The 22,430-nt window shown below is 40.2% G+C and overlaps 1 pseudogene across 1 annotated transcript; it reads right to left on the bottom strand.

Annotated features, from left to right (window-relative positions):
- Window positions 1-241: 241 nt before the first annotated feature.
- Window positions 242-886, bottom strand: LOC307098804 (large ribosomal subunit protein eL14-like; annotated as a pseudogene). Its single transcript has one exon. The product of its transcript is annotated as a large ribosomal subunit protein eL14-like (transcript).
- Window positions 887-22,430: the final 21,544 nt, after the last annotated feature.

The following is a 22,430-nucleotide window of genomic DNA, read 5'->3' as shown; positions in this document are numbered from 1 at the left end:
TAGAGGTGAGCCCACAGTGAGGTGATACCTACCTACAAACCAGAAGAAGCAGTCTAAGGATGAAATCTACCTTGCCAGCACATTGGTCTTGGACTTTGGCCTCTAGAAATGTGAGAAATAAATGTGTTGTTAAGTCACACAGTATGTGATATTTTCTGTGTGTGTGTGTGTGTGTGTGTGTGTGTGTGTGTGTGTGTTAAAAAGAACCTTTATTGTATGTTTATAGTCGCCCCTCGTGTTCTCATGCTTTCTTGCCAGATGCCGCGGGAGCAGCAGGAGCTTTCTGGGCTGGGGCTTTCGGACCCCTTTGAGCTTTTGGAGGTGCTGCCTCTGGCCTGCAGGTTTCTGGGCGGGAACCTTCTGGGCTGGAGCCTTCATGCCTGCAGCGGTCACGTTTTTTTGCTGGAACCTTTGCAGTAGCTGCTGCAGCTGCAGCCTCACCTTTAGCAGCAGGTGCTTTTTTGGGAAAAGCTTTCAGGAGAGCTGCCTTTTGAGTATTCCTAACTTCAAGCTCGATTATTTGGTTCCTCCTTTTCTTTGCCTTCATTACTTTGTAACGATCAAAATCTGTCATCTTGGCTTTCTTTTCTCTGGCTTCAATCTTCTTGGCCCATCTTGTGGCTGCCCATTTTGTATTGATATCTGCCTTCTCCGCGGCTTGTGGAACATACTTCTGGCGGGCACTGTGTGGGAACTTAAGGAGGAAGTCAGTGAGCTGCATGCATTTGAAAGGCATAGCCTATCTCCTTCCTTGAGTGCAAGGTCCATCAACCAAAGCCCTGTTCTGATCGATAACAACATCTACGATTGTGACCAGCTTCCCGGCCTGAGGCCCAAAGGTGACATAGGCCACGCAGCCAACCTCTAGGAAGAGCCTGAACACCATGCACTATGCAGGGCCAGCTGGGCACCATTCTGCACCCCTGCCCAGGCCGTGGTGCAGCTGCATGGCTCCTGATATTTTCTTATGGCAGCCCAAGCAGATGAATAGAGTATCCTATATAATAAAAGGGTAATATGCAAATCGACTGAATGGCCGAAGGACCGGTTGCTATGATGCACACTGACCACCAAGGGGCAGATGCTCAATACAGGAGCTGCCCCCTGGTGGTCAGTGAGCTCTCACAGGAGCAGCGCCGCTCAGCCACAAGCTGGCTGAAGGCTGGCAAACGCTGCGGCAGTGGCGGGAGCCTCTCCCGCCTCCCTGGCATCACTAAGGATGTCTGACTGTGGCTTAGGCCCTCTCCTCACACTAAACCGTCAGTCCGACATCCCCCGAGGGCTCCCTGATGGCTAAAGGATGCAGGCTGGGCCTAGGGAACCCCCTCCACGCGCACGAATGTCATGCACCGGGCCTCTAGTATAATATAAGGGAAGAGCAATTTGATTTCTATTTAGGCAAAACTTTGTAAGTCAGTATTCTACGGTAAAATGTACTGTTTTGAGGGAAGAGAGTTTATTGTTACTGGAGGTTAAGAAAAAGCCTTGAGTGAGTTACTGGTATGAATGGGATTCTGACATCAACTGCATCATGGAATTAAATTGTAAAGTTCTATCCAAAGTTGGGTGGAATTCTCTGATTCTGTGGACTGAATTGGCCAAGTTGAGCAGGAAATATATTTACTTAAAATGTGTTACAAGAGAATAGAAAATAAACAGTAAAAGAAATTAAGGAAAAGCAGAGAGTTTCAATGTTGGGTGAAAGAGATGGTATTGAAAGGGATCAAGAAGTGACACTGAAATATGAAAAGGAACTAGAAAATATTTTGTGATACAGGCAGGGTTGCTTGGTTTTCCTTGGTTGAGTTAACAACTGACCATAATAATGGCTAGGGTAAATATGATTACTATTACTTTTATTTTGCTATCTCATATAAACCTACATTTTTTTTCTGTTTCTTTTCATTTTTCTAAGTGTGAGGGACTCATGTATCTATTCAAAGCTACCCTTTAAGGAAGTGATCAAGTCCCATGGATATAAGCAAATTAATCCCAAATTAGGATTGATTTTAAAATATTTCTAATAATTATGAAACAGAATTATTAATTTTAAAGCTTTTGGTCACTTTAAAGACTGAGTCAGTCAGTAATAGCTTAGACATGCCAGAGCATTGCTACACTTTTTATAAATGTTTTCAAAAATTACTAGAAATTTACCATTTTTTTCTCTTCCATCAAATTTCTTTTTTTCCAGGATTTACTATTTGCAATAATTTTCTTTGTGCTGAATTAGTATTTGTCTCAGGAACCCTCTTAATATAGCAAGAGAAACTAGCCCAGAGAATTCTACTACCCTATGGATTAAATTAACAGGCCAGGAATCTTGAAAAATAAGCAAAATTCACATTCAGACAAAATTTACATATTTATTAGCTTTTGTAGTTTCAACGTTTTATGAGCAAGTTTCCAGTTACTTAAAATTCTTTGCAGCTGTGATGTGACAACTTAAAAATAAAATATTTGACCTTTTGTTTGGAAAGCTGTGAATAAGAATATACCCAAACAAGACATTCCTCTCCAGAGATGTTTCACAGGCAGAGTTGGTTCGAAGGAATGTTTGGCAAAGGCTTGTACCGTCTGTCTTTGCATTGGCAGAGGCAGGAGTCAGAGAACTGGCTTCTGCAGATTTTATGTGCCAAGCAAGCCTTCAGCAACCAAATGTCAAGTGTGGTGTAGAAAACTACCATGTGTACTTTTCTATCTAAGAGACTAAAATTTTACCATTTCATTTGTCTATGAGCAAAGCTAACTGGAGTTCTCAAAGTTTGAGTTTTCCCTCTTAGAGATACTCATGATCTGATGCACCAAGACTGTTTCAATCACCATCTTCAATTTCAGTTTCCAATGTTTATATTCCTGTTTTGCAGCTTTCTCCTTGCTACCATGGATGTTTTTCAAAACACAAGTCCATTGTATAAGAAAGTGTGTGTGTGTGTGTGTGTGTGTGTGTGTGTGTTTAAAGTCAGACTCATGTCTATTTTTCCACTCTCTTTTAAAACTACCAGACACTTAGTTCTCAGAAAGTGCCAAGATGTCTCTCTCTCTCTCTCTCTCTCTCTCTCTCTCTCTCTCTCTCTCTCTCTCTCTCTCTCTCTCTCTCTGCCTTGGACAATATAACTCCCACTTTTATTTAAAATGCCTGCCCCTCTTCACCATGAATAGTTTAGAAAACAGGCTAGAATATTTCGCTCACTTTTTGAATGTTATTTCAGAGGTCCATTTATTTATGTATTTCAGGAATGCTGAACATCTTCCTCCTGCAAGATAAAAGTATTCAAAACAACACTATAACCCCTGCTGGATGTTGTTATGATTTCTTAATGTAACACCTGTAGCATTTTATTGCATTTATTGTAATTGGCTAGCTCCCTCTCAAAACCAGTGACTCTCAAGAGTGAGGGGGCGTATATAAACATGTATGCTAATGGGAGGTGATAGAGATGGGGAGGGTCATCAAAATCAAAGGTTTAATTTTCTTTACCAGCAGGTGTGTGCCTCTAGAGTGAGATCAACCTGAGCCAAGGACAGGGTCTTTTTTGTCTCTTTGTAACCAGCGCTCAGCAAAGTGCCTGGCAGACATAAGCTGCTCGATAAATGTTTATTGCACAAATGAGTGGATACTTACTCATGAGAAGGTTACAAAATTCCTTTAGTGTGTGCTTACATTTTATTTTTTTCTGCTTTTCTCTAGCTAAAAATGTAAGTTGTTAGAAGAAAAGTGATCTATACATTAATTTTCATGAACATGGAGGATGGGCCCCTGTGTAAATATATATGTGAAACTATATTTTTATGTGTGCATCACATGATGCATCTTCATAGACCTATAGAGGCTGAACTCTGAAAGGCTAGAGCCATGATCATCTTACTTATCTTTGGATTTACCAGCTTTTATTAGAATCTCAAGTTGGTACTCAATAAACACTTGTTGATTAAATTGATACATTAGTTGATATGTAGTTGGTTGGGAAAGAATTGAGATTTCAATGCTGCCTCATTTTTTTCATCAGTTGTTCCGGGGTTAGAGATAACATACAACCTTGTAAAAACCACTTCTATTATTAATAAAGACTAGAGGCCCAGTACATGAATTCGTGCATCTCTGGGGTCCCTTGGCCTGGCATATGGGATAGGGCTAAAACTGGCTCTCTGACATCCCCCGAGGGGTCCTGGATTGCAAGATGGCTCAGGCCATGCTGAGAGACCCCACTGGTGCACGATTGGGGCCAGGGAGGGACATGGGAGGTTGGCTAGCCAGGAAGGGACTGTGGGAGAGCGCCAGGGCATGTCTGGTCTATCTCACTCAGTCCCAATCAGCCGGACCCCAGCAGCAAGCTAACTTACTGGTCGGAGCATCTGCCCCCTGGTGGTCAGTGCACGTCATAGCGACTGGTCGACCGGTCGACTATCTGCCCCCTGGTGGTTAGTGTACATCATAGTAAGCAGTTGAGTGGCCTTAGCATATTATGCTTTGATTGGTTGAATGGCTGACTGGTCGACCATACACTTAGCATATTAGGCTTTTATTATATAGGATAAAAAGAAAGTGCATGCGCACATGCACACATGTGCACACACACACACTCCCACAAATGTGCCTTTTGGGATATGCAAATGTAGAGCCTGGGGTCTAGGTTGTATAGTTTAGACCAAAGGAGAACTAAATTGCTCTCCATATTAAAGTAAAATTATTACTTTTGTGCGGTCAATGGAATTTTGCTCATCTTTATCTATATAGCCCTGAGCATAGTTTTCTGGCATTTGATGCTTGCTTCCTAAATCCCAGTCATCTTGAACTAAATGTATTGACTTGAAATGTATCCAACACACAGCAACATGAATCCTTTGTATATTTCTAAGTTTATATTTGCATCACCATACATTTCAGCTCCAAAAACACTTTAGCAGAAAGTCTTTACTTAAAAACAAAAGATTGAAATTGTTTGGAAAACCACATAACAATAGCTTCCTGTCAGTTACCATGGGCCAAAAACAGTTCTAAACAGTTTGTAAACATCATCACATTTCACCTTAGAAGTCACTGTTATTCCCTTTGTACAGATCAGGAAATTGAGGCTCACAGGGTTTAAGAGACTGTCACAAAATGGCAGTACTAGGCGATTTGCCCAATTTCACATCATACCTCCTTTCTCCTAGTTTGATAACACCTTGCAATGCTGGGCAGAAAATAAGAACACACACATTTAGTGCCTGGGCATGAAGACATTCTCCCCTGCTATTGAAAATATGCAGTGCCTGTTCTAATTTAGATATGGAGAGAATGGAATGCCAGAAAGGATTTTGAAACCATTTGTGTACATTTAATTTTTGGTCATCAACTGAATATTTGCATTAAATTCTGAATAATAGAAACTCATAACTCTGCTCTGTATATTTTACATTCCTATAGGATAATTGCCTCTTCCAAATAAAATATGAAGATGTTTCAGAAATTTTGATCACTTTTTTTCCAATTAGTCATGCTCCAACAGATGTTTTCAAAATGATAAAACTGGCTTCATCAACCTCATTAACATTAGTGTTTGAGAAATTACTTGCCTTCAATATATCTATGGCTAGAGCACAACTAATTGCTGTATTAGGCAGAATTGCTAGGTACTACAAAAACCCTATCAGCTTTAAGAAAATGGTGAGCAGTGTGTGCAGAACTCTGTTCAGGCATTTTAAGACAAAATTTGGTTCTTTTGGGGTATTATTTAATATGAAGTCCATGGTTTTTCTACTCAAAATAACTAAATAACTTAAGTCCTCTATATTATCTTTCTCTATTCCTCTCTTCCTTTTTCTCCCTCTCTCCACTCTCTCTCTTTGCCCCTCTCACGTGTGGAAGTTACTTAGTCATCAGTGAATACGTGCGTGTGATATTTTATGTCTTATCTATTCACACACCTACATTCTAAGAATTACAGAATAACACAGCAAACTTAGCTTGGCTGGTTGAAATTAGAACCCTGCCTTATGACTTAATAAATGATAATTAATTATAATAAGAGTTTAATCACTTATTAAACATAATAATAATGTTAAGAGTTTTCTTGTTTAATCGATACAACCTTGTAAGCAAGCTAATGCTGTCTGCTGAACAATGTACTATCTCTAACTGAACAATTTTTAAAAAATATTTATTGTTGGAAATATTACAGATGTTTCCTTTTTCTCCCCCATTGACCCCTTCCACAGTGCACACCCTCCTCCAGGCCTTCACAGTACTATTGTCTGTGTACATGGGTATGCACATATGCATTCTTTGGTTAATCTCTTTACACCCCAGTCCTGCCTTCCCTCTGAGATTTGTCAGTCTGTTCCATGCTTCTATTCTCTGAATCTATTTTGCTCTTCAGTTTATTTTGTTCATTAGATTCCACATACAAGTGAGAACATGTGATACTTAATCTTTCTCTGACTGGCATATTCTTAATCAATGATATCATATATGACTATATTAGATACATCTGTTGTGAACTTTCTTTCACTCATTCATGCATTCATTGCCAAGATGTTATTGAGATCCAGCAAAGAGGGAGACAGATGAAATCTCTGCCCTGGAATCTAAATGCTCTTCTTGATAATGACATGAATAGGAACAAAACCCTGTCTTATCCATTCCTTCTGTCATTCATCCTATCTGGCCAGCTGTTTTACTCACTAAATTAAAACAGACCTCAGCAGGCATTCTTGTTATTTAAATAATCGTAAATTGCAAGTTAGCTTACCACAGAAGTTTTAACATGGCCAAAAACAAAACAAATGGGCCACAGAATATTCTATTTGTATCTCAGTAGGCCACATGTACATGTAGAAGTGTGAGGGCATACATTTCATGTATTGTAAGTATCGCCTGTCAGACTAAATATTTTGAACCAGAAATGCTCTGGCAGTAAGTGTTGCGTCAATAGCTTTCCAAGTAGGATCACACAACAGAAGGCTTATTCATGGTCTGCTGTTAAGCAATCAATGTATCAGCAAATAGATTAGCTAGGAACTTACGTTGCACACTGAATAACGTGCAACTAATTTAAACAATTCCACATGTGTCTTTGGTTTGTTTGCTTCAGTTATCTAACTAAAAGAGAAATATTTGAGCTGAATAATCCCAATAATTAAATCAGTGTTATCATTAACCCTTATCGTTAGATAAATGGTTCTTAACTGGGACTATTTTGCTCCCAGGTGAAAGTAGGCAACTTTAAGAGACATGTTTGATTGTCACAACTGGATAGATTCTAGTGGCACCTTTTGGGTCGAGACCAAGAATGCTGTTACATACTCTGCAATGCACAGGATAGTCCCACCACAACAAAGAAGTATCTGGCCAAAAATGTCAGTAGCATTGAGGTTGAGATACCTGCTCCAGAGTGTGCAAGGTAAAATTTTCATCTCTAATACAATGTCATTTATTTTTGGATATGGTTGCCAGATTTAGAAAATAAAAATATAGGATGCCAGTTACATTTGTATTTCAAATAAATAATTATTTTTTTTGTATTAATGTTTCACATGCACTATTTGGAACATATGGGTACTAAAATAGCAGGTTATCTTACCACAGAAGTTTTAACTTGGCCACAAGCAAAACAAATGGACCACAAAAGGTTCTATTTGTATCTCAGTAGGCCATGTGTTTACCTGAAATTGAAATTTAACTGTGTCCTGTATTTTATTTTATACCTCCATTTTCATAAAATAACCAATATTTATAGATATTTTCCCTCATATACCATGGTACAGATATTGCCATTTTATTTGTCTAACAATGCTACACTTAACACACCTCAGCCACATGTATGACATAATACAACCTAAGATATGGTTTGGATCAGAAAACAATTGGTGATAAGGAAAAGGGTCAATGGGAATTAGCAAAATTGAATAAAATAAAATCAGCCAAGTTTTTCAGAACAAAGAAGCATTTCTAAACTATGTAGATAAAGTTTCATGAATTATGATGAATGCCATTATAAGAGGGTTTATGGCTGTTTGTGATATGCATATTTTTACTAAATGTACATGATCATGATAAATATATCACAGTGGAATAGCTCCTCCCCAATTAATATATGTGTAGGATCTCAGCATATGGATCAAGACTGTGGGGCAGCCTGGCTGGTGTGACTCAATAGTTGAGTGTGGACCTGTGAACCATGAAGTCACGGTTCTACTTCTGGGCAAGGTACATGCCCAGGTTGTGGGCTCAATCCCAGTAGGGGGCATGCAGGAGGCATCTGATCAATGATTCTCTCTCATCATTGATGTTTCTATCTCACTCTCACTCTCCCTTCCTCTCTGAAATCAATACAAATATATTATTTAAAAAAAGACTGTGGGATAAACTTGAGTCTGACATAACACAGGATATGATGTAACTAGATGTTATCTATGGGCCTAGTACACAACAGGTCTCAGTAGTTGTTTGTAGAAATAATAATGAGTAATTCTATAGTGAATGTACAGATTCAGTTTGATCTAGGCATCTGCTTGTTAGGAGGCCAGAGAGGTAAGGGATTACGAATTTATTCGATCATCCGCACACCAGGTGGCTAAGCCTGGATGGCTCCAGCACCCAGTGACAGGAGTCAGCAGTTTTTAAAGGACTTTTGGCGGGCTTTTTTTTTTTTTTTCCTGGGCGGAGACTTCTTTATGCATACCCGGAGGGGAGATAATGGAATGTGGTCACCTCAAGTGAAATGTGGTCTCAGCAAAGGGAATGTCCATAGTGAAATGACCTGAAAAGCCAGTTCCCCAGGGAAGGGTATCAACTCAATTGCTCCATGAAACTTAACACTGCTAAGGTCAGGTGGCCTTCAGTTTCAGGAAGAATCAGTCTTATGAATGCTCCATATTATCATGCATTTAGATGTTTTCTTGGGATTGATGACTTGAGCCTCCTGATAATGGTCATTGCTGGCATCACAAATGTACAGATGAGTTGATTATCTTTGAAGATTTATTAATCAGATATCTAGTCTATTTTATGAAGATTTTACATGCCTTATACAATTGCAATCAATCTTATAGAATTGGATTGTAGTATTCTAAAAGAAAAATGCAGAAATTAGAATTTAATGGAAGGACCTGATACTGGCATTAAATATGTAGTATCAGGGGTCATGTTAGGGAGGGCATTCAGTGCTCATGTGTTTAAAGTTCTGCCTGAAAATAGGCCCTTTGGCTTTTGGAATATAGCCATTACTATAGTCATGTCTTTGTCTTGCCATCACTGCCATGCCACAGAATCCCTTCTTCAAAGTCTAAGTATTAGCAGACTGGTTCATTCTTTTTTTATTTGTTCTGGTAAATTATAAGCTTCTTGAAGGCAAAGATAATATTTAAGTGTGCTGTGCCTTAATATTTTTTTTAAAAGGCCCAGTGAAGCCAAAACCGTTTTGTCTCAGTGGATAGAGTATCGGCCTGCGGACTGAAAGGTCCCGGGTTCGATTGCGGTCAAGGGCATGTACCTTGGTTGCGGGTACATCTCCAGTGGGGGTTGTGCAAGAGGCAGCTGATCGATGTTTCTCTATCATCGATGTTTCTAGCTCTCTATCCCTCTCTCTTCCTCTCTGTAAAAAATCAATAAAATATATTTAAAAAAAAAAAAATATAAAAGGCCCAGTGAAACTGAGATAGGTCTTGAATAATTAGAATAATTCCAATAATTGGAATTCAAATAGTAGGTACCAGTTGAATAGGTGTTCGTGACGACCAAATGCATAAGTAAATTGTGACCTGTACTGAAAACGGTGTGGAAAATAAGCTGATTAGAAATCATGCAAATGATAAAGACTTGAAGGAGAGAAAATTATTTCAGAAGCATGTGACCATATTACACAGGATTTTGATTGTCAGAAAGAGGGTTCAATGTGCTTGGACAATAGAGAGCCAAAATAGTTACTGGGAAGAGAAGCCCTGTTGCAAGGGAGCTTTATGAAAACCAATCATTGTTTTCTAAATAAGATCAGAAGAGTCAGGAAATATCAGGATAAAATATCCAAATACTATGAAAGCCATTTGTTATTTATGAAGACAGCATATTATAACATTTAAGAGGTACAAAAATTTCTTGTTCTCTGGTATTAAATTCTAATTTCTGCATTATTCTTTTAGAATACTACAATCCAATTCTATAAGATTGACTGCAATTGTATGAGGCATATAAAATCTTCATAAAATAGAATAGATATCTGATTAATAAATCTTCAAAGATAATCAAAAGAAGACCTGTAGCCTCGTTATCTAAGGTCCTGACATACTTCCAAGTTCTCTACATTTTCAAGTATGCAGTTACCCAATATTTCTGATTTATGCTCAATTTTTCAAAAAGACATACTTTTACCTCACGGTTAAGAAAAGATTAATGACTACATATTTTACAATGATGCCTATTAAAATTAGGATTTCATGATGTCAGAAAAGAGGGAAAGCTGAGAAGAGTTTATTCAATTTATGTTTCAAGGCAGTCACATAACTTTAATTTGGTTAGCATAATCTGTTGCACAGTTAAGGGCTATTAATGCATGCCATCTCTATATAATTTGATTTTTTTTTTCTTTTCAAATGGACAGTCTCACTTATTTGATGTGACAGTCCCCACATACATGTATTTATAACTATTGATCAAGACATTTTTCTCAATGTTTGCATTGTGCTTTTTGCTGAAACATCCTATGCAATTCTTTGGATAGAGATGTTGATGAATTTTATGAGTTTAATCTCAAATCTCTGAAGTTTTCAGTTGTGTAAGGCCATTGAAGAATGCCGTATATATCCTTTATCCTTTAGCTTGCTGTTTACCTTCACCTCTCTTCAATGCCATTATCAAATTCTACCTGAGCCAAGATACTTTCCCACATCACATTCATCAGAATAAGTTCCTTATTTATTTACATATTACTCCCATAGCACATTGTCTGAATATTTATTACACTGTTTATGTGAGTCTGATTTATGTTATTAGCAATTTTTAAATAGTTACCTCATCTACTAACTTATGAGTCCCTGTGATATTGGAAGATGAGGAGAAATAGCAGTGAGAAAATAAATATATACCATTGATTTTTAATTTATCACAGTGTCTTACACATCTAACTTGAACATCCTAAGCTATCAATAAATCTTTACTGAATTAAATAAAATGTCTGAAAGCCAGTTTTAATCATTTTTGTTTTGAAAACCAATTATTGATTTTGATAGAAGTCCTGCCTTAGATAAGAATTCAAGAAATATTGTATATGGTAGACAGCAAAAGATCAAAGAATAACCCCTGCCACTTGATTTGTGATCTTGTTAAAGTTACTTTGGGGACAAAAATCACTGTATTGGATGCAGCACATTTTTGTTACTTTCTATTTTGATAACTACATGATATTTGAAAATGACTATCTGTATATATTAGTTTTGCCATTTAAAAAATTAGAAAATGAATATCTAATTTTTCTTTCTTCATTGGGTCAACATGAGTACTAAGACAGAAAAAGTGGAAATTCAGAGTACTATAAAAATTGAAGTAATTGTTAGTACTCTTTCCAGTTCATGATCTATGTTGGATTAATAAATACTCTCTCTTTGATTTATGCAAATCTTAAGAAGATTAATTAAAATGGTTTTACAGTGTTTTCTAATTTGTAAATCATGTTTATGTATATTATTTCATTTCTTACACTAGACTTGGATGATAACCTTTATTTACACACTGCTAAAACTAGGCTATAAAACAAAATTTCGAAATCATAGATCTGCTTGTGTGTGTGCGTGTGTGTATGTGTGTGTGTGTGTGTGTGTGTGTGTGTGTGTGTGTCTGAGAGAGAGAGAGAAATAGAAAGATTTGTCTTTTCTCTTGTTTCTAAAAAATGACTGGCTTATTTTAAAATTTTCTTTATGTTTTTTAAACATGGTGTCAAAAATATGGGTGCGTAATATCTACATAGAAAAAACTTATCATATCATTGCTTTTTCAAGCAAAAAGAAAGTGAATAAATAGAATGATTCAGTATCTCATAAGATCTACAAGATCCATGTATATTGTTTTTGAGAAACAATTAGTAAACAAATATTTTATTCAAGTAACTGAGAGATCTTATATGTGTGAAATGACAACTCTGAGTATCTTCAGAAAATGGCATCTTTCTAAAAAATGTTAATATTAGTAGTGTTCAAAACTGTAGAATAGCCCAGCCAGTGTGGCTCAATGGTTGACCACCAACCCATAAACCAAGAGTTTGCTGGTTCAATTCCCATGCAGGACATATGCCCGAGTTGAGGGTTCAATCCCGAGTAGGAGAGGTGCAAGAGGCAGCCAATCGATGATGTTTTTCTCTCTCTCCCTTTATCTCTCTAAAAATTCAATTAAACATATTTTTTTAAATAACTGTAGAATAAGTCTAAATCCTTGGGCCTATTTTCTGTGACCTATCATAAACTCAATGAAGAAACTGTGCAATGTGGTTAATCATACTCTTTTTAAAAATATATATTTTCTTTTTATTGATTTTTTTACAGAGAGGAAGGGAGAGGGATAGAGAGTTAGAAACATCAATTTGAGAGAAACATTGATCAGCTGCCTCCTGCACACCTCCTACTGGGGATGTGCCCGCAACCAAGATACATGCCCTTGACCAGAGTCGAACCTGGGATCCTTCAGTCTGCAGGCCAATGCTCTATCCACCAAGCCAAACTGGTTAGGGCATTCATACTCTTTTTTTTGGGAGGGGGTCACGCTTTTATTTTATTTATTTATTTACTAGAGGCCCGGTGCATGAAATTCATGCACTGGTGGGGGGTGTCCCTCAGCTCAACCTGCACCCTCTCCAATCTGGGACCCCTCGGGGGATGTCTGACTGCCTGTTTAAAAACAGGCAGTCGGACATCCCTTTCACAATCCGGGACTGCTGGCTCCCAACTGCTCGCCTGCCTGCCTTATTACCCCTAACTGCTTCTGCCTGCCAGCCTGATCACCCCCTAACCACTCCCCTGCCAGCCTGATCTATGTCTAACTGTTCCCCTGCCAGCCTGATCATCCCCAACTGCCCTCCCCTGAAAGCCCGGTCACCCCCAAATGCGCTCCCCTGCTCCCAGCCTCGACCTGGACAGTGGCCTGGGAGACTGTGTGCACCTCCCCCACCCCCACGATCTGCTCCCAGCTGGGACCTGTGTCTCAGCTGGGAGCAGATTATGTGGGGGTGTGCGCCATCTCCCAGGCCACTGCCCGGGTCTCAGCTGGAAGCAGATCCCCACCCGGCCATATCCCAGGCCACTGCCCGGGTCTCGGCTGGGAGATCACGGGTGGGGGGGGGTGCCTTCTCCCAGGCCACTGCCTGGGTCATGGCTGGGAGAAGATCATGCCAGGGGGTGTGTGCCTTCTCCCAGGCCACTGCCCAGGTTGCGGCTGGGAGAAGATCACACCGGGGGATGTGTGCCTTCTCCCAAGCCACTGCTTGGGTCGCGGCTGGGAGCAGATTGGGTGGGAGAGGGAGGTGGGGGGAGGTGCGCGCAGCCTCCCAAGCCAATGCCCCGGTCGCAGCTGGGTGCAGATTGTGCGGGGGGGGGGGGGGGGGGAGAGGTACGCACGACCTCCCAGGCCACTACCCAGGTCGCAGCTGGGAGAAGATCACACGGGGGGGGTGGGGGTGGGGTGGGGTGGGTGTACGCCTCCTCCCAGGCCACTGTTCGGGTCACGGCTGGGAGCAGATTGGGTGGGAGGGGGAGGTGGGGGGAGGTGTGCACGGCCTCCCAGGCCACTACCCAGGTCGCAGCTGGGAGAAGATCACACGGGGGGGGGGGGGGGTGTGCACCTGCTCCCAGGCCACTGCCCGGGTAGTGGCTGGGAGATCACGTGGGGGTGTGTGTGCCGTCTCCCAGGCCACTGCCCGGGTCGAGGCTGGGAGCAGATTGGGGGGGGGGGTGGAGGTGGGGGGAGGTGCACGCAGCCTCCCAAGCCAATGCCCTGGTCGCAGCTGGGTGCAGATTGTGCGGGAGGAGGTGGGGGGAGGTACGCGCGGCCTCCCAGGCCACTACCCAGGTCATGGCTGGGAGAAGATCACCCCGGGGGGGGGGGGTGTGCGCCTTCTCCCAGGCCGCTGCCCAGGTCGTGGCTGGGAGCAGATCATGCGGGGGTTGTTCGCAGTCTCCCAGGCTAAGGCCAGGTTGCGGCTGGGAGCGATGTGGGGGGTGGGGGGAGCGGCGGCAGCCCTCCAGGCCAACGGCCAGGGCTGCGGCTGGGAGCAGATCAGCTAGGGGTATTCGGGACCCTCCCAGGCCAACAGCCCCGGTCACATGCTGCCTGCTCTCAGCGGTAGCCCTCTCTGGGACTGGGGGACTTCAGTGGGCCTGAGAGGACTGGGCGCCGCCATCTTGTGGCCATGGGCGCCGCCATTTTTGTCGTGGAGTGATGGTTAATTTGCATAGTACTCTATTATTAGATAGGATTATTATTTTTTTAAATTTCTTTATTGATTAAGGTATCACATATTTGTCCTCATCCCCCCATTCCCATCCCAAATCCCTCCCCACATATGCCCCCACCCCCCTGTTGTCCGTGACCACTGGTTAGGCTTATATGCATGCATACAAGTCCTTTGGTTGATCTCTCCCCCTTTCCCCTACCCTCCCCTACCTTCCCTCTGAAGTTTAACAGTCTGATCGATGCTTCCCTGTCTCCGGGTCTGTTTTTGTTCATCAGTTTACGTTGTTCATTCTTTCCCCTAGATGCATGAGATCATGTGATACAAGAAATACACTTATAAGAACCGAAAATGAGACAAGCAATAATGGTTATGCTGAGAGGCAAATGAATCAGTCTGTAGTGAGTTTCTTTCTGGGCCAACAGTTCTTTTGAGTCCCAATTTCAATGTCAAACAGTTCCTTATGTGTACATGTCAGCAATGATATTTCAGTTCTGGATGGTGGACAAATGGTGGTGATGCAGGTCCGACCCTCTCTGGTTTCACTCTTAAAGTAAGGTTTCCAAAGCCTAAAGTCTCACAACTAGCTAGAGTGATTCTTGTTTTTCCAAGATGACATTGTTAATGGTACTTTGACAAAGATTTTAAACAGTCCAAATAACGTTCTTTATTTAGCAGAGCTGATCACTCATTTCGTAAAATCCCTATTTTCTGCAATGTTTGATGCTCTTTCCCAACATACTTTGCAAATTATTTAAATTCTCATTCCGTGACTTCTAGGCTCATGGCAGACTTGAGTCTTGTCTTCTAATTATTTTGGTTATTTCTGTATATTTATCCCTGGCTTAGGAGTATTCATTCTTCAGAACTCTTTCTTGTTTAATCTCTTTTTTATTGTATTCTGAACCTATTCCTACACTGTGCATGTACATGTAACCTGTGCACAAACAGAACTAGTTTGTCCTCTGTTACTTGAACATTGCGTGTGGGTCTGTGGTCATAACAGCCTCTTCCTAGTTCTGTCACCACTGCCCATCCACGTCTGTCAGGGCTTAAGCTCAAATGCCATCTTCTTTAAAGAATGCTTTTGTACTTCCCATAACTCAGTGCTATCTCTCTTCCTAGGAAGCCCACTGAATCTTTATTTTTCCATTTATCTTTGAATTTATCAAGATCTATGATTTTCAAACTGAAATTTAAGGAGCTGATGGTTTCCTCAGAGATGCTGCAGAAATTGAAGTGTCAGGGAAAGAAGTGGATACAGGTTCAAAGTTTAACACTGAAGTTTGAATTAAAGTCATTATACTTTCATTTTATATATAATGTATCCCTGCATGGCATTTATTTTGAAAACAGTGTTTCTGTCGCTTGAATAACAAAAACCTTATTTAATAAGTTTTATGTGTTCATTTACTGTGATTCCATTTATACTCTAAGCTTAAGAGCAGGGGTTATATTATATTAATTTTGTTTCCTACTCCCTCCCCAAGCATCAAACCCAGCCCCTGAGCAGTAAAAGAATGGAGTGCTAAATTAATCTAGATACTTTGCAGTGAGTCTGCCTACCAGGAAAAGTATATTTCTGTGCATGGATCATGATGCATCTAGGAGAGCTGAGTCAAATGAGAAGATCTTTGTTATTCACAGGAAGGGAGTTCACCATGGCACTGCTCCAGTGAGCATGGTCTCCAGGCACTCTGGTCTCCAATCCTGTCTCTGCCACCTATCAGCTAATTATAGAAATGTTACTTTGTCTGTCTGACTTTGCTCATCTGAAAAACAATGGAGGATAATACAAATAGCAACATCCCATAGTTGATGCAAAGAATAAATACAAAGCCCATCAGGTGTGGTTCAGTGAATTGAATGTCCTCCCATGCACCAAGAGATCACAGGTTCAATTCCTGGTCAGGGCACATGCCCAGGTTGCAGGTTCAATCCCCAGTAGGGGGCCGACAGGAGACAGCCAATCTATGTTTCTCATCAATGTTTCTCTCTCTCTCTCATCCTCCTTCTCCGATCCTCTCTCTAAAAATCAAAAACATACTAAAAAAAAAACACATAAAGCTCTTGGAACAATATCTTGTACATGGTAAGATGTATATGAGTTAGCTATTATTTTAATATAGATTTATATAAATATTACATATATTTATATAGTATATTAGTGTGTCTTTGTCATCTTTGTCTGCCTAGCCTCTGAGTCCTTTTCCTTGCTTGAAGAACTCTTGCCTGAGAATGACCAAAAGCTGACTCCTAACACAAGAGAGCAAGCTTTGTATTTACACATCCTGGTCAGGCAGGCATGCATTGTAAGCTTAACCAATTAGATGAGTCTTTCCAGTGCTTTGATAGGGGAGCTAATGTTATAAAGAAGAGGAGAATAGAGAATCTCTGTGTGTGTGTGTGGTACTGATGATAGAAGTCCTTGTATGTAATATCCAAGGAAAACGGGTAGTTGCAGGGCAGGTTGCAGTGATCAGGCATTAATAGCCTTGGGTGTCATGAATTTATTCCAGCTGTGCTTCTAGTGGTTTGGCTACCTTTTCTTCTCCATCTTTCTCAGCTCCCAGTTCTCTAGTCATCCCTATGATAATGGGAACCCCCAAATGTCTACTTAAATAATATGTACATAACCACTTTATTAAAATACTAGAGGCCCGGTGCATGAAATACATGCACGGGGGTGGGGGGCGTGTTCCTCAGCCCAGCCTGCACCCTCTCCAATCTGGGACATCCCTCTCACAATCCAGGACTGATGGCTCCCAACCACTTGCCTGCCTGCCTCCCTGATTGCCCCTAACTGCTTCTGCCTGCCAGCCTGATCACCCCCCTAACCACTACCATGCTAGCCTGATCGATACCTAACTGCTCCCCTAGCGGCCTGATTGCCCCTAACTGTCCTCCCCTGCAGGCCTGGTTCCCCCCCCCCCCCCCCAACTTCCCTTCCCTGTTGGCCGGATCACCCCCAACTGCCCTCCCCTGCAGGCTGGTCCCCCCCCAACTGCCTTCCTCTTCAGGCCTGGTCACCCCCAAACTTCCCTCCCTTGCAGGCCTGGTCCCTCCTAACTGCCCTCTCCTGCCGGCCATCTTGTGTGTTGGAATGATGGTCAATTTGCATATTACTCTTTTATTAGATAGGACTAGAGGCCTGCTGCACAAAATTCGTGCACAAGGAGGGGGGGTGGCCCCTCAGCTCAGCCTGCACCCTCTCCAATCCAGGACCACTCGGGAATGTCCGACTGCCGGTTTAGGCCCGATCTCTGGGATCGGGCCTAAACCGGCAGCCGGACATCCTTCTCACAATCCAGGACCCCTGGCTCCTAACTGCTCACCTGCCTGCCTGCTTGATTGCCCCTAACTGCCCCCCCTGCCAGCCTGGCCACCCCTAACTGCCTCTGCCTGCTGGCCTAATCACCCCCAACTGCCTCCCCCTTGCTGGCCTGGTCACCCCTTACTACCCCCCCTGCTGGCCTGGTTGCCCCCAATTTCCACCCCTGCCAGCCTGGTTGACCTTCACTGCCCCCCCCCCCCCAATGGTCTGGTCGCCCCACACAGCCTGCTGTTCAGTCATTTGGTTGTCCCTCACTAAACCCCCTGCTGGCCTTGTTGCCCCATGCAGCCTGCTGTTTGGTTGTTACTGTGAGGGCACCCTGACCAATTTGCATATTACCTTTTTATTAGTATTGATAGTTCACCTACCAGGCAGTTTGCTCCTTTAAAGTATAGTAAGTCCTCATTTAATGTTTTTGATGGGTTCTTGGAAACTCCAACTTTAAGAGAAACAACATATACTGAAGCCAGTTTTCCCAAAGGCCAAATGTTATAAACAAGAATTAAATTTGTTCAGCATATTTCTGTTCACAAAAACATCAAAGATCAAAATAAAGATCCAAAACACTTCTAATATAAACACTGAAATACTATGAGCTATACATATATTTTAGACAGATGAATAAAAACAAGCAAGATAATTATTATCCTACCTGCAACGCAGGCATGTGCCCCTGAACAGAATCGACCATGACTTCCTGGTTCACAGGCCAAGGCTCAACTTCTGATCCACACTGGCTGGACATGAATTTCTTAATTATTTGATCATCATCTACAGACTACAACTTTAAATAAATTCTTCTAAATTTGCCAACCTTTTCTGGAAGGTTGGAGTTTCGCCAGAACATTCTTCTGTGACTTTGATGAGTTGAGAAAGTCTTGCACCACTAACCAATTCACAAAATATCAGTCTGTATAAACATACATAGCAGTCTGTCCCTTCTGCATTCTTTGCACTATTATAATAAATACATATCTTTTAAAAATGTATTTCAGTTATTTAATGAGTCCATGCATGTTTGTTAGATTTTTTTTATTTCCTTTTTACAAAAAGGTAAAATTAATTTGACCATTGATTATTATCATATCAACTTTTCTGTAAATTATTGCCCGAGGAATGTCTAAATATGTAGACTTAATATTAAAGAACCGTTTTAAGGGGGTTAATGTCACATTTGCTTAAAGCATCCTGTTTTTATCATAAATCATGCACTGTGCCATGAATTTTTTACATTTAAAAATCCACTTAATTTTTATTTTGATTACAGTCATGTCAGTGTTCTTTACTTCCCTGGTCTTTTTTCAAAGTCTGTTAATGTAGTGATGTGGTTTTTAAGTAATTATCATCAGAACCTATTCCATTAGCAGGATCAAGGTGTTCTACCACTATAATTGAATAATGAGTCTTTTCCCTATTTGCAGAAAAAATACCTAATGGAGATAATTTTGTAATGTTATGTTTTTCTTCCAAATGTGTTTGTCTTAGAACATTGACTCTTGTTGTATCTTATTGATCGCATATACACTGAGTGGCCAGATTATTATGCGTTCAGAGATCATAATAATCTGGCCACTCAGTGTATATGTAAGATGATATCTGATATGCACAAAATTGAGTGTGTGGAATTTAAAGGTGACTTACATCAGTGTCTCAGTATTCCAGTGGAATACCACAACTAGCACTGTGACATGCAGCTGCTAAACCAATAAATAATTTCGAGCACTACTGATCTAAGTAATAACTTAAAGAAAATAGAAGAAAAATTATAAATGTGGAAAAGAGTAAGTTATCATTTCTGGCTAAAGAAAATAAAATAAATAAAATAAAATAAAAACAACCAAAACTTTTTGAGTGCCCTGACCAGGTGACTCAGTTGTTTACAGCATCATTCCATGCACCCAAAGGTCTGGGCACAGGGCATATACCTCTGGGTTTGATCCCTGGTCAGGGTGCTATGGGAGGCAACTAATCAACATTTCTCTCCCACATCAATGTTTCTCTCTTTCTCTTCCCCCCTTCTTTTCTCTCTCCCCCTCCTCTCTCCCTCTCTCTCTCTAATAAATTAAAAACAACAACATATCCTCAGATGAGGATTTAATAGAAAAAAAACCTCTTTGAGTAATACAAAATGTACTAACCCATGTAGTTTAACTATATTAAATCATTCATCAAGTTTCCTTAATAGATTTCCAGTAGGAAATTGTTCTAGAGATTGCCATCCAAACATAGTAAATCTTAAAATTTTCTGTGTTTAAATGCAACCATCCTTGCAATAAACCTTAAAACATTTATATAAGTTCATTTACCAGCAGCCATGGCAATACGAATTCTGAAGCTAATTTTATTTGAATGTTTATATAAAAATAACCAAACCTTGTTGTAGAAGAGTTTAAACTTTACTTTTAATGATGAGGATAGGCATCTCTGTTTCCATGTCACAAAATTGAGAGAGAGAGAGAGAGAGAGAGAGAGAGAGAGAGAGAGAGAGAGAGAATAAAGAGGAGGAGGAGGAGGAGGAGGAGGAAAGGAAGGAAAACAGAAGGAAGAAAGGTAGGAAGGAAGAAAGGAAGGAAGGAAGGAAGGAAGGAAGGAAGGAAGGAAGGAAGGAAGGAAGGAAGGAAGGAAAGAAGGAAGGTAGGAAAGAAGGAAGGAAAGTAGGGAGGGAAAGGAAGAGGTTTACAGAATAACCTATGGGAGGGTGCTGGAATATGAGTTATTATCCCTAGTACATAATGTCTTAATACAGACACATTTTTTAAAGTTTTAAATATTTTCCCATAATTATCTTTATTTTGACCTATTATCGAAGAGACTTTAAGAATATAATGGTATTAATTGCATATTCAAGGATATAATATCCTCCCCGCCCTCTGCAATCCTCTGTGCATGTTAAAGGTATATACTTTGAAAAGTACAGCCATCCATGGAAAACTCCTTACAATAGGGAATGCCATCAACATGAAAATATTCATGTACTTGTTTGACATGAAAAATAAAAGCTTCTTTTCAAATCTAACATAAATGTTTTCATTAAAAGTAAAAAGTTTAATTTTGTCATTTATTTAGTTATTTTAAAAATAATTGGAGGTTAAATTATTCATCTCTCATGAGTATATATTCATGTATATCTTTGCTCAGGCTTTACATAAGCATGGTCGGGTATACCTCTTCTTGCTTGCCAGATTACACGATTTCTTTATGAATGGATATCTTATCCCACAAAGTCTTATGGATAAAATGAAGCCATTGGCATGGGCTATAGGTCAATCTTAGAGGAGGCTAGTAGTGTTAAACTGATTTCCATATTCAGAGATCTTCCTTTCAACACTGTCCAATCTCTTTTTATTATAGCACTATGTGCAGTATAGGCTGTGTATCCCTAAGATGTAATATTCTCCTTTACCATGAAGCAACAAGAACAACCTGGAAAGGGTTGAAATATGCCTAAAAAATGATGCTGGATTCCAAGAAAAAGCATTCGTGAGGCTACTTGCCAATGCAGGGCTTTAAGAAGACCCAAATCAGTCATCACTGACTTAAAGTTAGCAAGTCTTTACTAACTTTCAAACTTCCTGCCTGAAAATCTTAACAGGGACACAATTTCTCATTAGTTTAAATGAGAAACACTCTAAAGTGTTTTATGTATAGCTAAAAGGTTCAAACAATATTCAAAAATGTAAATAAACTTTGCTATCTCCCTCTCTCTCTCTAAAAATCAATAAAATATATTTTAAAAATGCTGCAAAGGAAGTATCAAACTATCAGATAAAAATGTAAATTGCTTTAAGTATTGCTACTTGATTTTCAGAATATTAATATGGTTATTAAATTTTTTTTATTTTATCTTTTTAATTTAATTTTTATTTTTTACATTTTTAAAAATTTCTTTATTGATTAAGGTATTACATATTTGTCCTGGGATCTCATTCCCATCCCAAACCCCTCCCCACGCATGCCCCCACCTCCCTGTTGTCCTTGACCACTGGTTAGGCTCATATGGATGCACATAAGTCCTTTGGTTGATCTCTTCCCTTTATCCCCACCCTCTCCTACCCTCTTATAAAAATTTTTTATATGTAGGGACTTCTCCCTGGTAATTACTTTTATCATTTTCTTTGCTTTATTTTGTACAGTTTCCTTCAATACTTTCTCAATTTCTTTGGGACTCGTACCATAATAGACAAAAGTAAGGATTAATATAAAGGCCCAATTAAATCATGCTCCGATGAGAATGACATGGTAGAGAAAGGCTCATAAGGTATATTTTGCCAGAGTTGTCTCTCTTAGACCCACCACAATTAGAACAAACAATTAGAAAATGTGTTTTAAGTACTAGCTGAATATGATTCTATTGGGAGACATGTACATAAGATAAATTGTAGAGTTTAAAAACCAATGGATGGCCCGGCCAGTTTGGCTCAGAGGTTGGGAATTGAACCAGGAGGTCAGGGTTTGATTCCGGGTCAGGGTACATGCCCAGTTTGCGGGCTCAATCCCCAGTAGGGAGCGTGCAGGAGGCAGCCAATCATTATTGATGTTTCTATCTCTCTCTCCCTCTCCCTTCCTCTCTGAGATCAATAAAAATATATTTTTAAAAATAAAATAAAAATGAAGGGATTTTTTTTATAGGAAAAATGTTAACCTGTGAGACAGTCTGCAGAGATCTGCCCAACTTTATATTT

The sequence above is a fragment of the Cnephaeus nilssonii genome, assembly GCF_951640355.1.
Source record: "Cnephaeus nilssonii genome assembly, chromosome: 1".
Lineage (NCBI taxonomy): Eukaryota > Metazoa > Chordata > Mammalia > Chiroptera > Vespertilionidae > Cnephaeus > Cnephaeus nilssonii.
The sequence above is the reverse complement of the archived record's forward strand: the minus strand, read 5'-3'. Positions and strand labels throughout refer to the sequence as shown.